Genomic DNA, 15865 nt, shown 5'->3' on the forward strand with positions numbered 1-15865 from the left:
TATTCAAATAAGATCCACCCTGCATGTTAGAGGAAGCGATGAAGGCATTTCTAGGCATTGCAAATTGGTATGCCTCACCATCCAATAAGTTTATCCAAGTGTTCTGTGCAGAGAAGTCTTTGCATGTTCTGCCTTAGTTTGCCTTGGATGTGCTTGTCATGTAGGAAGTAGTGTACCACATCTCGACATGATTGATAGCTAGAATGTAACAAAAGAAGAAGGCACCTTGGCCCACTCTTCCATTACGGATTGGGTTATATGAGATCCAAAGTATCAAGAAAGATGATGTCGAAGCAGAACAGATGAGAAAGTATGCTTTTGACCTTTGAAGCTTCAACCCGTATGACCCACATTTCATTGTGAAGGATCACTGCACGAGAGTTCAGTTCGACTGGATCCATGGGGCATGTCATTGGGCTGAGGAGGACTCATGGAGATACTGTTACAATTCCTCCAGACCCAATGAACAGGTTGGCATTGCCATAGACTGCTTAGAAAAGTGGCATGAGGCAACATCACAGAGAGCACCAATAGTAGCAACAGTAGTATTAGCAGTAGAGGCAACGAATCCAATCATACATGTGCATGACAAAGGGAAGAGGAAGATTGTTGACTGCATGGAGGGAGAGAAAAGTTGTAAGTTTCAAGCATATCCACTTGTAGAACAAGAAGCTATGGCTATTTAGGCGAAGAGGCAACAGCGCGACAAGTGAATCTCAGAAAGGCAAGGGGATAAGAAGAGAATGGAAGAAGCAGAGAAGGAGTTGCATGAGCTGAGTGGGCAACTCTGGAAAGAACAAGAGTTGCGCCAATAGCAGCACGAAGCGCAACAGCAATAGATTTAGCAGAGGGTGCATCATGTGCATACAGACAAAGCAGTGCCTGTACAAGTAGTTGATTCATCTCAACAGCTGGCATCAGGTGAATAGGGTGAACCATTGCAAGGGCAGGACTTTTCTCATGAGATAGAACAGGTGCTTGAATAGTTGGATGTAAACATGGAGCAGCAGGAGTTGGAATAGGATACCAACCTCATGCCTCACCAAAAATAGATCAACTCACCCAATTCATTACATCCCAATGATGAGAAAGTCTCGAATGACCAAGGAGGCACTGAGATCCTTGGTGGTCAACTAGAAGTGGAGATGGACAACATATCCTTTAATGAATCTCATCACAAAGTTGTGCAGTCTCAGGAGTACCGAATCCGGAGGACCAAACATCCCCTACATAATTTGAAGAGCAGGTGGTCATGACTGATGTGCACAAGCATCCAGTTGCGTTGGCCAATACAACTGTAGTGTATTCCGAAGCCACTAACTCAAGTGTTCGTTTTCTCATAGCTGAGAATGAGCGAATTGTGAAGGAACTACAAGTGGCCAGGCAAGGAGGAGTCTTGGTGAAAATGTCTACTCGAGTTGAACTGAAGAAGGCAATACTACATGAAGTATTGTCCTTGGACATGGTTATGCTAGCATTGTACCCCAAGTTTGGTACCATGCATCAAGCAGTCTCTCATCTCCATGGATGGCAGCAGTGATGTGTGAGAAAAGAACACATCTTGAAGAACATACATATTGTTGTTGAGAACATGCAAGCATGGATGATTAAGTACAAGGGAGCCCCACTTCACTTGCCAAAGATGATGAAGGCCGATGCTGTCAAGCTACAAGCACGTATCTAGAGTCAGATCCAGAACTATGAAGATCTACCACAACTCATCAGTATCATACAGGCTTCCCATGCATGATTATTCAAAATCTTGTAGGTTATAGTGCACACTCATGCAATCACATCACTTGGGGCTCTCATCCAGGCGAAGACCAAGAAGTGGGTTTGACAGGAGCTTGAATCGTACCTCTAAGAGTTGATGCACACCGCCACCACCCCAGACCTACCTATCAGTGCAGACATCATGCGCAAGTACATTGTTGGTCTGGCCACATTGAAGACAATGATGCACATGCTCACACATGAGTTGGACAGAGGAGCCTGAGCAATGTACCCAAATGTTATGGAAGCAAGTTTCAAGTTTCAGATGGATGTCATAACAGAACACACGGACACTTTCAAGGACTACCAATATTGGCATCAATATGTCACTATTGATTAGCATGAGGATGTCGAGAAGATGGACTTCTATAGTTGTCTAAGTCCAAATGATGTCTACATTGGCTTGTCCAAGCCATTGTTCATATGGGCACATGTGTATTGTAATGTTGAGTCATGTCAAGTGTAAGTGAAGTGTCAAGAGTGGATGTAATCGTCATAGAGTAGGTGAAGAGTCATGAGGGTAGTTGAATGGTCACAAAGGGGAATGTCAACGGTCAACCCACTCTTTTCTATAAGTAGTCCCTCATAACTCATTATACAGGCTTTTTGTCAGCCAAGGTTCTACTAGGAGTATCTTGAAGAAGGCTTGGGCATTATTGTAACACACCTTGGATTCTCCACTGCATGGAGTTAATACATCTCTTTGGAGGAGCAGGTGGATGTGGGTGTAACATTCCACTGTTGGGGCTAGCAGGTTTACGTGGATGTATTGTATGCTTGTGACTTACACTTTTTTATATAATAAGAGCCAGCACATTTTCATGGATATGTTGTTATTGTAGGTGGACTACTGCAGTTGCTTTTATGATATATGTTGTTTCACTTACATACTTGTGTATGAATTGATTCACATGTAATTATTTGAATTGTGATGTTAATGTGTTGCATATGTTGTTGCTGTTGTCACCATCCATGTTGATTGTTCTGCCAGACATTAGACAAATCTTTCACTTGAACCTTGACATAACAATTGTCAGACTCATCTCAGATTGATTCGTGAATGTTGTACGTGTTATATTACCTTTTATGATGTGACTATCGCATCCAAGTGGACTACTCCATCAGAAGCTGTGCATGTCCTTTGTGTTGTGTCTTCCTAGCCAAGTTGGGACTGATATCTTTCAACCTAGAACTCACCTTCACCTCCTTCCCCCTTCGAAGTGTTGGAACCTCTCATACACCTTCCTTGACTCACTCCATCAATCACAACCTTGCTACTGATAAAGTTATTCTACTTTCCTCTGTGACACATCACGGTTAAGGCATTATCCTTACTATCCATTGTTGGGACTCCTACACCAAACAGTCTAAGGTCTAATTGGGACTTCTTACCGAGGAGATTCACTTAACATGTTGGCAGGTCGAGCATTGTCAACACAATGATTACCCCCTTTTAGGTAGGGTGGTTTATTTCCCTCTAGGGGTTGGGACAATCATGGGTTCTTGAATGATAAAGGAGGCTCATCTAGGCATATGTGACCAGAGTGATGACCAATGATTGGGTTAGAGCTCATGTAATGGCTCTTTCCCACGCGCTAATTATTTTTCTCTCGGCCATATTTTGCATTTTGTGGTACAATTTCCTATTAAATGTGGCCATTTATGCTTCTCACTTTTTCTTTTAATTGCTTCAACCTTCGGGGCATCATTCTAGGCCTAATTTAAGGTGGGGGCAAGGGGATAGGGAGGCTAGCCTTATGTGGACCTAGAATGGGAATATGGACCCAGGTGGGAGAAAATATGAATGGTGGTATAATGAGTGGAAAGGGAGTAATATGTGAGGACAAAGTAGCGGGACCATGCACCCAAAGTCCAGGTTTCCCAAGTAGTACCACCCTAGAGCCAAATGGTCAATAAAGGAGATCCCATGGGACTAACATCCAAGGGTAACAACCATAAGAGATTAAGGGGGAAATAGCACAAACTAAGCCCACTCTTTCCACAAAATCGCCCCATCAATCCATGTAAAGAAGTATCCATGATAAGTAAACCCAATACTCAATTACCAAATGACAAGGTAAACCTTTATATTCAAGAGGCGCACCTTCACACATATGATCAATAAAATTGGGTGAGGGACCACATGGCTAACTCAAGTGGCAGAGAAATGGCACAATGAGCTAGTAGGAGGCACTAAGGGGCTGCTAGTGGCCAGTTGAGGCTCATCATGGAGAAAATTTTCTCCTGGGGATATCACCCACAAAGTGGTGGGTAACATTAACCTCAAATGTTCATCCAATGTGCTACGCATCACCCTTGTCTTCACACTAGACTTGTTGAATTATCTTGTGTGAGCCCTTTGATGCCTTGCATGCCATGAAAAGGAAAACAAATTTCTAAGGATTGTGCTTGTTATCTTTCCATCATATGCTAACTACTACCTTTTTCCTAATATGATTATTTTAAGTGTCTTTCCTGTCAAGGCAGGTTTGTAAATTTGAATCAATTTTTTTTTTTCATTAAGAGAGAATATGAATATATACAAGGAGAGAGAGATTATTGGGTTTCATCTCCTAACATCTCTTTGTCTTCTAACTTCCTTTATTTTTTTCTATTTACATAAGTTTTCCTAATCCTAAAGATTCGGTTTCAACATTCCCCCCCTTATTTGAAGGGATGTTGGTGTGTCCAAGCATCATTATGAATCTTTCATGCTTTTCCATTCCAAGTGCTTTGGTGAAGATGTCTGTGATTTGCTCATTTGTGGAAAAATGTCATAGATGGATTATTTCAACATCAACATGATGTCTAATGAGATGGTATTTTGTATTGATGTGCTTCATTCGATCATGGAAATTAAGGTTCTTGGCCATCTTTATTACAGAATTGTTGTCAATCAAAAGAGGAGTTGAATGTACTAGTTTCTCCTACAAATCTTCTACAATTTTCTTGAGCCACACAATTTCCTTGGTTGATTTAGATGTTGCCACATATTCTACCTCAATTGTGGAATCTGCTAGAATTGATTATTTGTGTGACTTCAAGGAGACAAATCCTGATCCAAGGCTCATCGCATAACCTAAGTAGATACTTCGGTTTCTTTATCTCTATCAAAGTCTAAATCAGAGTATCGAATCTAGTTGAAGTCACCAACTTGTGTATACTTGAGTCCAAAGTCTTGAGTTCCCTTCAAGTACTTTAGAACTCCTTTTTAGGTAGACTAATGACCCTCACAAAGCTTTTGCATAAACTTGGAGAGGATTCCAATAGAAAATTAAATGTCTAGTCCGGTAGTAGTCAGGTAGTTGAGACTTCCTACAATCTGTCTATAGTTTGAAGCATCCTCAAATTCTTTTCCTTCAATGGATGTGAGGTTTACATGATGTTCCATTGGAGTAGTTAAAGGATCTCACTCATCCATGCCAAACCAATTCAACAGATCTCCAATGTACCTCTTCTAAGGGAGGAATATAAACTTTAGATGTTGGGTTACTTTAATACCAAGATAGTAGTGCACATAACTCAAACATGTCATTTCAAAACCTTTCCTCAGTTCTTTCTTTATGGATGCAATGTAGTTCTCATTACTCCCTATCATCAAAAGATCATCTATATACACCAAAATATACACAACTATTTTTCCAACTTAACAAAGTTGCATCATCAAGATCATAATGTTTGAAATTGAGTTTCAGAAAATGCTTAGTCAACTTCTCATACCAGGCTCGCAATGCTTACTTCATGCCATACAAGGATTTTACAAGTTTGGATACTTTGTGTTCCTAACGCTTCACAACCAATCCTTCTGGTTGGGGCATGAAACATTATCTTTGAAATCTCCATCAAAGAAAGTAGTTTTTAGATCCATTTGATGGACTTTCCAACTATTCTGAGCTGCCAAGGCAAAGACGGTCTGGATTGTAGCCAATTTTTCTATTCAAGGGGGGGGGGTGGGGAATTCTCCTCATAATCGACCCCTTATTTCTATGAAAAACCTTTTACCACAAGCCCACCTTTATTCTTGTCAAGTGATCTATCTTCTTTATACTAGTTCTTGAAAAATGTTAACGCTTAATTTAGAAGGGGTTGTAGGAGGGGTTCTAAAGGGACTACTACTAGATCAAGTGGAAACAATGGGACGAGGACACACTGTCACCTTAGTCAATGCCCCCTACTCTTTATGAAATTTCACAAATAGGAGGGGTCCCGGTATAGGGAAATCACTCTAATGATGAGATCAATAATGATGCACAATATGATATCGAAAGCCCATTCAAAGGAGAGGCTCAGATAATAGGTTGTTGTTTTTAGAAGAAAAAGAAGGTCTCTCCAAGAAAGGCTTGAGGGAACAATGATCTCGGGTTTAGGAATATTAAAAAAGATGAATGCCTAAGATAAAAACTTCCAAAATCCCTCATCTATGATTGATGTGTTTATAATAGTGTTCAAAGTCGGGCAAGTGTGCCTCATTCAATGGAAAGATTCAATTAAAGTGTCAGCTTTGGGAGAATATAGAGTGACGTTTCATGAAAAAACCCTTGATAGAAATACTATAAGAGACTAAGGGTTGAGAGATATATTGTGGTAAATTCTCATCTAATGATCACATATAGTTAAGAGAAAATATTTTGAATTATGAATTACAAAGTGCAAACATTCAAGAAATTCCTAAGTTAAAGGAGCTCCAAGGGTTCCCTCTTGGTGCAATAGCTAGGGAATCAATTGATTTGAAATTCCACTGTCAGAATTCATTCAAAATTGGAGAATGTCGAGAGAAGACATAAATGAAGAAATTTTTCCGGATGAAATCCTAAAATTTCTCTTCCCTAAATTTCACACCAAGCCCTATAAAATCTCCTAATCGTTAGGGGACGAATAAAAGAGGAAAAAAGAGGTGAAAGAATGATATTTCATTAAGTTGATGTGATCACCAAGGATATAGGACTAGTTCCTAGTTTATTGAGAGAATGGATTCAAGAATGAGATTGAGTTAGGGTTTTTTTCTATCAAGGAGCCTAATTTCATCTTTGAATGCCCTAATGAAGCAACTTCCCAACTACAACAAGGATTTATACTTTGACTTGTCAAATAATGGAGTTTTAGGGTTATATTTTCAAAGATAACCCCTAGGAACATTGAATTTTTCTTTTCGAATGAATAAAGCATTCAATAAATCAAGACTGCCAAAGTGATTCAAGATTTATGCATAATTTAGAGCACAAGAAGCATCATGATGTAGTATTCCATACATTATATAATGAAACTTTCACATAAAAGAGAAACGTACATGGAAGAAAAAGTATATCCATCCATCAAATTTGTAAGAGAGAAGCTCAAAATAGAATAGTATTAACCCAAACATTTAAATTCATTAAAGAATCTCCAATTCATCCTTCAATAGCTATAGTGAAATTGTAGAAGAAACACTGATCCAAATCCAAGTGATGACGAGTTACAAATCATGCCTCACTTTTATTTATATGAGCCTCTAGTAGTTCAATGGGTCTAACTAGCCTAACAAATCACTTAAAGTGTCTCTAATGTGAAAAATAACACTCTAATTGGTGACATGCCCACCAAATAGCTCCATAACATGAAAAATAAACCTATCAGGAGGGTCAAAATGATAATACAATTGCTAGGAAGGTTGTTGGAAGGCCTAGCGAAGTCCAACATGTGCCAAAATGGACTGAAGGGCTCAAGAAATAGTGATGAAGGTGGTGGCCCCTTGATCTCCAAGAAAATCACCTCTAGTTCTCCCAATTGGCTCTAGGGGCACAAAAACATCCTCATGGGTATCGAAGTGGATCGAACAAGATTTTATCCCATCTGTAAGGGTTGGAACAATGATGCAAGCCCTCCCTTTGTCTCCCATGGTGAGGCACATCCTCATATGGGCCCTATAACAACTTCCAAGTGTGTAGCCAGCTAGGCAAGGTGGTCCAGATACATCATCATCATGATCTAAATGGAAAATGAGCGAGCATTGAGTGGTTTTGAAGGATCCCATGATGTGCCTATATGCTCTATGCTATAATGGAAGCCCATGCCTCTCTACGCTCAACCTACAATGTCAATATGACCCTCTAGAGGGCTTGGACCCCTTATAGGGAGACCAAACCCCAAGATGAAGACTCACCTATAATCCTGTATAAGATCCAATGTGTCTCCTCACCTTGTAGCACAACAAATCATTAATGCAATTTAGTAAATGAACTTACAAATCATGGAATGATGTTGACGCTTCGCAATGGCATGCCTTTTCATAATGGGATGTAGAATGTCCAAGTGTCTCCAAGTTTAAGAAGGAGGTTAATCAAGTACCATATTAAGTGGTTTCAACCTCCAAGGGTGTGACAAGTCCATGGTGGATCCCTTAAGTGGCAGGTTTCATGTGATATAATGATGGAACGGTGTGGGAAATCTATATATTTAGAGTTAATAGGATCTGTGCTAGTGCCATAAAAATACTATATCCTCCAATGACTTCCTCTCTTGAAATTCATATTATTTCCTCATTATTTAAAGATGCATGTGTCCCCACTTTTGAAATGAAATGACAGAAATGAGTAGCAAATTCATCTTCTAGAAACCTATTATCTTGTGTGGGGATTTTACCCTTGATTTCCATTATCTAAATAGTGATAATGCCATTTGATCTAGGTCACACCTTTAAGAAGGTATCATAATCAAATGAGAGCTAGAAATCTAAAAATTTATCCATTTGAATGAGATATAGGATTATATTTTTCTAGACGGGAAGGTTGATATAAGTTGATCTTGTAGGCATTAATTATTGGAGAGTACCCTATTGTAGAGGAAGCTCTAATTTGAAGTAATTTTGTTGGGTCCCTATAATACTAGTGATTACCCCATTACTATTGTAGTTATACCCCTTATTTATATTGTTGTGCCCCTATTACCCCCATATTGTTATTTCTGTGCCCCATAGAATCCCCCTATTGTTATTTTTGTGGCTTTATATTATTATTGTTAGGTCGGCTGGATTATATTGTGACTCCTTAGACTCCTATATATAGAAAGGAGGTTTTGTCATTTGTATCATCCAAGAATTGTTCATTTATGTAATGTAAAGGAGGTTGCCCCCTCGAAGAGGCTGAATTCTAAGGCGTTGATCTATCTTTTCTATCTTTTCTTGAGCTGGTTTCATAACATTTGGTATCAGAGCTTTGGATTCTAGGGTTTCGCTGCTCCAAACAGGTCATCGTGGTATTTTCGCTATAACTTTTTTTCTGTGACGTTTCAGAAGTCGCAAAAAAAACCCATTTGAGAAGAATTGGCGCTGAACCTTGGGTCCGAATTTCAGAGCTTTTTGCATGATATTGTCGGAGATATGATCTGAGGAAGTTGGCCTTTTTGCAGACTCCTGAATTACATTCAAAACAGGTGACCTGGGGAAAATCGTCATAACTCTCTCTCTGAGGATCGGATTGAAATTTCGTAAAAAGGTACAGAAAGAGGATGGACTGTAGTTTCTTTTATGTGTGTTTCAGATTCAAAGGTTGAAACAGTGACTCGTGGCACGTCGTACAAGTTCGCTCTACTGAACCAGTCTAAAAGCAAGTCATGTGGGAGATTTCACATAACTCTTCCTTGGAGAATCCAATTTGGCTCAGACTTGTGGCATTGGAAAGAGGACGCAGAAGGCTACTACAGGTAGCAATTTCAGAACTGGATGATCCGAAATTACAGAGATACATCAGATTCAATATCAGGCTTCTATAAAGTGAAAAAAGGTGTGTAGTTTTTTTTTAAATTTTTATGTAAGCTTGGTTTAACGGAATTCAAAGGGCATAGTAAAGCATTATTATCGGTAACTGATGCCCCGAGGAAAGAAAATGCAAACACCTAGTAAGGAACCTGAAAGCTCTAGCATGACTCATGAAGAAGAGGAAGAAATGCTACATGATATATCAAAATTACAAGAACAAGTGCAACAAATGTCACGCTCACAAAAGCTAACAGAAGCTAAGATAAGTGGCGTGGAATCTAAGATAAATGGCATGGAATCTAAGATAAATGGCGTGGAATCTAAGATAAAGGGCATGGAAACTAAGGTGGAGGATTCGATGGTAAATTTGAAGATAGATTTGAAGACAGACATGGAAGAATTGAAGAAGTTGCTACAAGAAAGGGTCACTAATGGTGAAAAGGTAGTAAAGGAAACTCATGATGAGAACAAAAGAAATGTTAATCATGATTCCATAGACTCTAATGTTGGATCGAAGACTCACCATGTTCCAAAAATCGATATGAGGAAGTTTGATGGCAAGGATCCCGCCACATGGATATTACAGATGGAGCAATTCTTCGATCTCAATAATGTGCAAAACACACAAAAGGTACGTATGGCAACTTTATATTTGGAACCAAATCAGTTTGTATGGTATCAATGGCTTTGTTCTCGTAAACAATTTATCACTTGGGCAATTTTTACGGAAGAATTGATAGCACATTATGAGGATACAAAAAGCAACACTTTTTTTAGCCAATTGATAAGTCTCAAACAAAAGGGTTCAATAATGGAGCACATTGAGGAGTTCCAAAAATTGAACATAAGGGTAAAAGATATTCCAGAGGAGCATAGGATTGATGTGTTCATAGGGTCTTTAAAGGATAATATCCAACATGATGTGCGCCTTTGGGAACCTGATTCATTAGAGAAGGCATTCAGGTTAGCAAGAAAAATGGAAAGCAAAATTATGGCAACTAGGAAGCATACCACTCACAACTATAAAGACGGAAGTGTTGTTGCCCATAGTCTTCCACAACCTACAAGGTTGACACCACAACAATTGGAAGAAAAAAGAGCAAAAGGGCTTTGTTACAATTGTGATAGCAAATACACAAAAGGTCATAAGTGTGCTGAGAAGAAATTATTCTACATAGATTGTGAAGAGGAAGAAGAAAAGGAGCAAGAAAGGTCAAAAGAAGAGGATATATTCCAGGAACAAAGCCTAGATGAAGAACAAATAAATCCGACCATATCTTGTAATGCATTGGCGGGAATTACCACTCCTCAAACCATCAAGATAGAAGGACAAATCAAGAAGAAAAAGGTAATAGTGTTGATTGATTCAGGAAGCACCCACAATTTTATTCATTGTAGGGTAGCAAAAGAATTGAATTGCTTCCTATATCCAGCACCAGAGTGTCAAGTGATGATTGCAAATGGAGGAACAATAAATTGCTCTGGAAAGTGCCATAATATCAAGCTATCCATGGGAGAATATGTATTGACTAGCCCAATGCTTTCCATTCCAATGGGAGGTGCTGATGTTGTACTAGGAGTCCAATGGCTACAATCCTTGGGTACAATAGCTTTTAATTTTCAAGAACTTTTCATCAAATTTTCTTGGAAGGAAAGGAAGTTGAATTAAGGGGTATTGCAGGGAAACCAGGAAAGATAATCAGCTCTAATGGTATGACAAAGCTTCTAAAAAAGGAGCAAAGAGGTGTAATTGCACAATTATGTTCGCTAGATGTTTCCACATTGGAATCATCTATTTCTCCAGATCTCCAAAAAGTCTTGGACAATCATTCCAAGGTATTTGAGACTCCCAAAGGTCTCCCACCTATGCGTGATCATGATCATGCTATTCATCTGATTCCAGGAAGTGTTCCTCCAAACATCAGGCCGTACAGATATCCCTATGTCCAAAAAAGTGAAATTGAACGTATGGTTGCAGAAATGCTAGAGGCTGGTATAATTCAACCGAGTCAAAGTTCTTTCTCAGCTCCAGTAGTATTGGTGCACAAGAAGGATGGATCATGGCGCATGTGTCCAGATTATAGGGAGCTCAACAAGCTCACTATTAAAGATAAGTTCCCCATTCCTGTCATTGATGAATTACTGGATGAATTGCATGGATCAATTTACTTCACCAAGTTGGATCTTCGTTCGGGATATCATCAAATCAGAATGAAGATTGAAGACATTCCAAAAACAGCATTTAGAACTCATGAGGGTCATTATGAATTTTTGGTCATGCCTTTTGGCCTTACCAATGCACCTTCAACATTTCAAGGTTTGATGAATTCAATTTTCAAACCATTCCTTAGAAAATTTGTGTTAGTATTTTTTGATGATATACTAATCTACAGCAAGTCTTGGAAGGATCATGTTGAACATGTTGACAGGGTGCTACAACTATTGGAGGAGAAACAATTATATGCAAAAAGATCCAAATGTTTCTTTGGAGTCCAGGAGGTGGAATATTTGGGTCATATTGTATCTCATGAAGGAGTTAAGGTAGACCCTAGCAAAATTAAAGCCATTAAGGAATGGAAAATCCCCACATCCATAAAGCATCTGCGAGGATTTCTTGGGTTGACAGGGTATTATCGCAAGTTTGTTAAGAATTATGGGAGAATAGCAGCACCTCTAACAACATTATTGAAGAAAGATTCATTTTCATGGACTCCGGAAGCAACAAAGGCCTTTGAACATCTTAAAGAGGCAATGTGCCAAGCACCGGTCTTAGCTACACCGGACTTCACAAAAACCTTTATTGTGGAATGTGATGCTTCAGGAAATGGAATTGGTGCTGTTCTAATGCAAGATGAAAGACCCATTGCTTTTGAAAGTCGTCCAATCAAGGGAAAGTTTTTAAGCAAAGCTATTTATGAGAAGGAAATGTTGGCAATACTCCATGCACTTAAGAAATGGCGACCCTACCTAATGGGAAGACACTTCAAGGTAAAAACGGATCATGATAGCCTTAAATACTTTTTAGAACAAAGATTATCCTCTGAAGAGCAACAAAAGTGGGTCACAAAGATGTTGGGTTATGACTTTGAAATCATCTACAAAAAAGGGAAGCAAAATGTGGTGGCAGATGCACTCTCAAGAAAGGATGAGGATGTGGAAGCATTGTTGTGTGCCATTTCTATTATCCAACCAGATTGGATAAACGAAGCAAGGGAGGAATGGAAGAATGACGAAGAAGTGTGGGCACTTATTCGAAAGCTACAACAAGATTCCAGTACTTCTGATACATTTAGCTGGAAAAATGATTCGTTATGGTACAAAGATCGCTTATACCTCTGTAAGAATTCCCAGCTAAAACAAAAGATTCTTATGGAATTGCACACTTCTCCCTTAGGAGGGCACTCAGGATTTTTAAAAACTTACCACAGGGTTAAGAAGGAATTTTTTTGGGATGGCCTTAAATCAGATATTCAAAAGTTTGTGGCGGAATGTTTGGTTTGCCAACAAAATAAAGTTGAAACAATTAAGACACCGGGTCTATTACAACCTTTATCCATTCCAAGCCAACGTTGGGAGGAGGTTTCAATGGATTTTATCACAGGTTTACCCAAGTCTGAGGGAAAGAGTGTCATCATGGTGGTAGTTGACAGACTTACCAAGTATGCACACTTTTGTGCATTATCACATCCATTTAAAGCCAGTACAGTTTCTACTGCATTTATGGAAACAGTTCAAAAGCTACATGGAAACCCAAAGATTATTGTAAGTGACAGAGATCCCATTTTCACTGGAAATTTTTGGACAGAATTATTTTCTTGTCTTGGTACTCAGTTAGCTCATAGCTCATCTTATCATCCTCAATCTGATGGGCAAACTGAGATAGTAAACAAATGTTTGGAAGGATATCTTCGTTGCTTTGTATCTGATAAACAGACACAATGGGTCAAATGGTTGCCTCTGGCTGAATGGTGGTATAACACTTCCTTCCATACAGCAACAAAAATGACCCCATTTATGGCACTTTATGGGTATCAACCACCATCCATCACATCATATTTAAGAGAAAATTCTAAGGTTCAGGCAGTGGAACATCACATCGAACATCAACAACAAGTCCTCCAACTCTTAAAGGATAACCTCGTGTTGGCACAAAATAGAATGAAACAACAGGCAGATCAACATCGCAGTGAAAGAAGTTTTGATGTAGGTGATTGGGTATTCCTACGGCTACAACCATATAAGCAAATGTCCCTAAAGCAAGCTAAGAAGGATAATAAATTATCACCAAAGTATTATGGTCCGTACAAGGTGTTGCAAAAGATTGGTACTATGGCATACAAATTGGAGCTTCCTGCAGCTTCTCGATTGCACCCAGTTTTCCATGTTTCATGTTTAAAGAAGGTTATAGGTGACAAGCTCCCAATTCAAACAATATTGCCAGAACTTGACGAGGAAGGAAAAATTATATTGGAACCGGAAGCAGTCACAGAAACAAGAACTCGACAGCTACGAAATCGATCAATTTCAGAGTATCTTATCAAGTGGAAGAACTTATCCGCTGAAGATTCCACATGGGAGGATGAGAATTTTATGCAGAAGTATCCAGAACTACTCAAGCGTTGAGGACAACACTTTTTTGAAGGAGAGGGGCATGTTGGGTCCCTATAATACTAGTGATTACCCCATTACTATTGTAGTTATACCCCTTATTTATATTGTTGTGCCCCTATTACCCCCATATTGTTATTTCTGTGCCCCATAGAATCCCTCTATTGTTATTTTTGTGGCTTTATATTATTATTGTTAGGTCGGCTGGATTATATTGTGACTCCTTAGACTCCTATATATAGAAAGGAGGTTTTGTCATTTGTATCATCCAAGAATTGTTCATTTATGTAATGTAAAGGAGGTTGCCCCCTCGAAGAGGCTGAATTCTAAGGCGTTGATCTATCTTTTCTATCTTTTCTTGAGTTGGTTTCATAACAAATTTTCACCAGTCTACTGTAGAATATAATATTTTCAATAAAGGAGTGGTAGAGGGGCTTCACCTTGTTTACGAATATCTTACCATCTTAATTGATAAAGGGACTTTTAAAATTGTAAATAATAAAGTCAATTTATTATAGGTATTATGGGGAGTTGTAGGTTACCAAATGGTTTATAGGTATTGAGGGTAATTTAAAGGATATCTAGTAAAAATAAGGGCTTTATTTATTCGAAATATATATTGGGAGGGGGGTTTGGAAAAAATATTTTTGGAGGTACTTAACAATACCTAGTGAAATTAAAGCCATTATTTAATATTCCATAATGCAGTTTCTATGTCACAATTCATTAGGTGAAGGCCCCATGGGAGTGGATGAATCTTATGATGTTTAACACAATGAAAGTGTTGTTTCTAAGGATATAGTCATACTTGATCACTAACCTATAAGTATCTAGGGTTACGATAGTGATCACAAAACATATGGATGTGTGTTAGGTTACACTAAAGAGCATATTTGTAGATGATATGGGCCATATATTTTACCAATGCAACAAGTAACTTATAGACGTTGATCTATAATTCCTTCCTTGTTAAACATGGAGATGAAAAATGGCATCTATATATTCAAAGTTAATGTGGATCCATGCTAGCACCATAACACTATTATATCCTCCAATTTCTTCCTCTCTTGAAATCCATGTTATTTCCTCCTTATTTGAAGATGCAAGTGTCCCTACTTGTGAAATGGGATGAGGGAAATGTGTAGCAAAATCATATTCTAGAAACCATTTATCTTGGGTGGGGAGTTTACCCATATTTCCATGATGTAAATAGTGATAATTCCATGTTGAATTGATTTTGGGCACACCTTTAAGAAGTTATCATTATTGAATGGGTGCTAGAAACCTAAAGTTTGATATAGTTTTAGCTTGTAGGAATTAATTATTGGAGAATACTTTGTTACAGAGGAAGCTTTGGGTTGAATGAAATTTCATGAACCTAATGTAGAATCTAATATTTACAATAATGGAGTGGACAAAGGGACTTTTCCTTGTTGACCAATATCTTACCATGTTCATTCATAAAGGGAATTTCAAAATTGAAAAGAATAAAGTCAATGTATTATAGGTATTGTGGGGAGGTATAGTGTACCATAGGGTTTATAGGTATTGAGGGGCATTAAAAGGATATCCAATAAAAATAAGGATTTTTTATTAGAAATATGTATTGGGAGGGAGGTTTAAGAAAATGCTATTTGAAGGTATTTATCAACACCTACTGAAATTAGAGGTATTAGGAAGCACTGCAGGGAGAACTCCATCTGGGAAATTTAGGATATTAATGGTAATTTCTTATCTATTCTTCATGACATC

Source organism: Pinus tabuliformis, chromosome X (genome assembly GCF_031772625.1).
Source record: "Pinus tabuliformis cultivar Carrire ecotype Pingquan chromosome X, CPIR1, whole genome shotgun sequence".
Lineage (NCBI taxonomy): Eukaryota > Viridiplantae > Streptophyta > Pinopsida > Pinales > Pinaceae > Pinus > Pinus tabuliformis.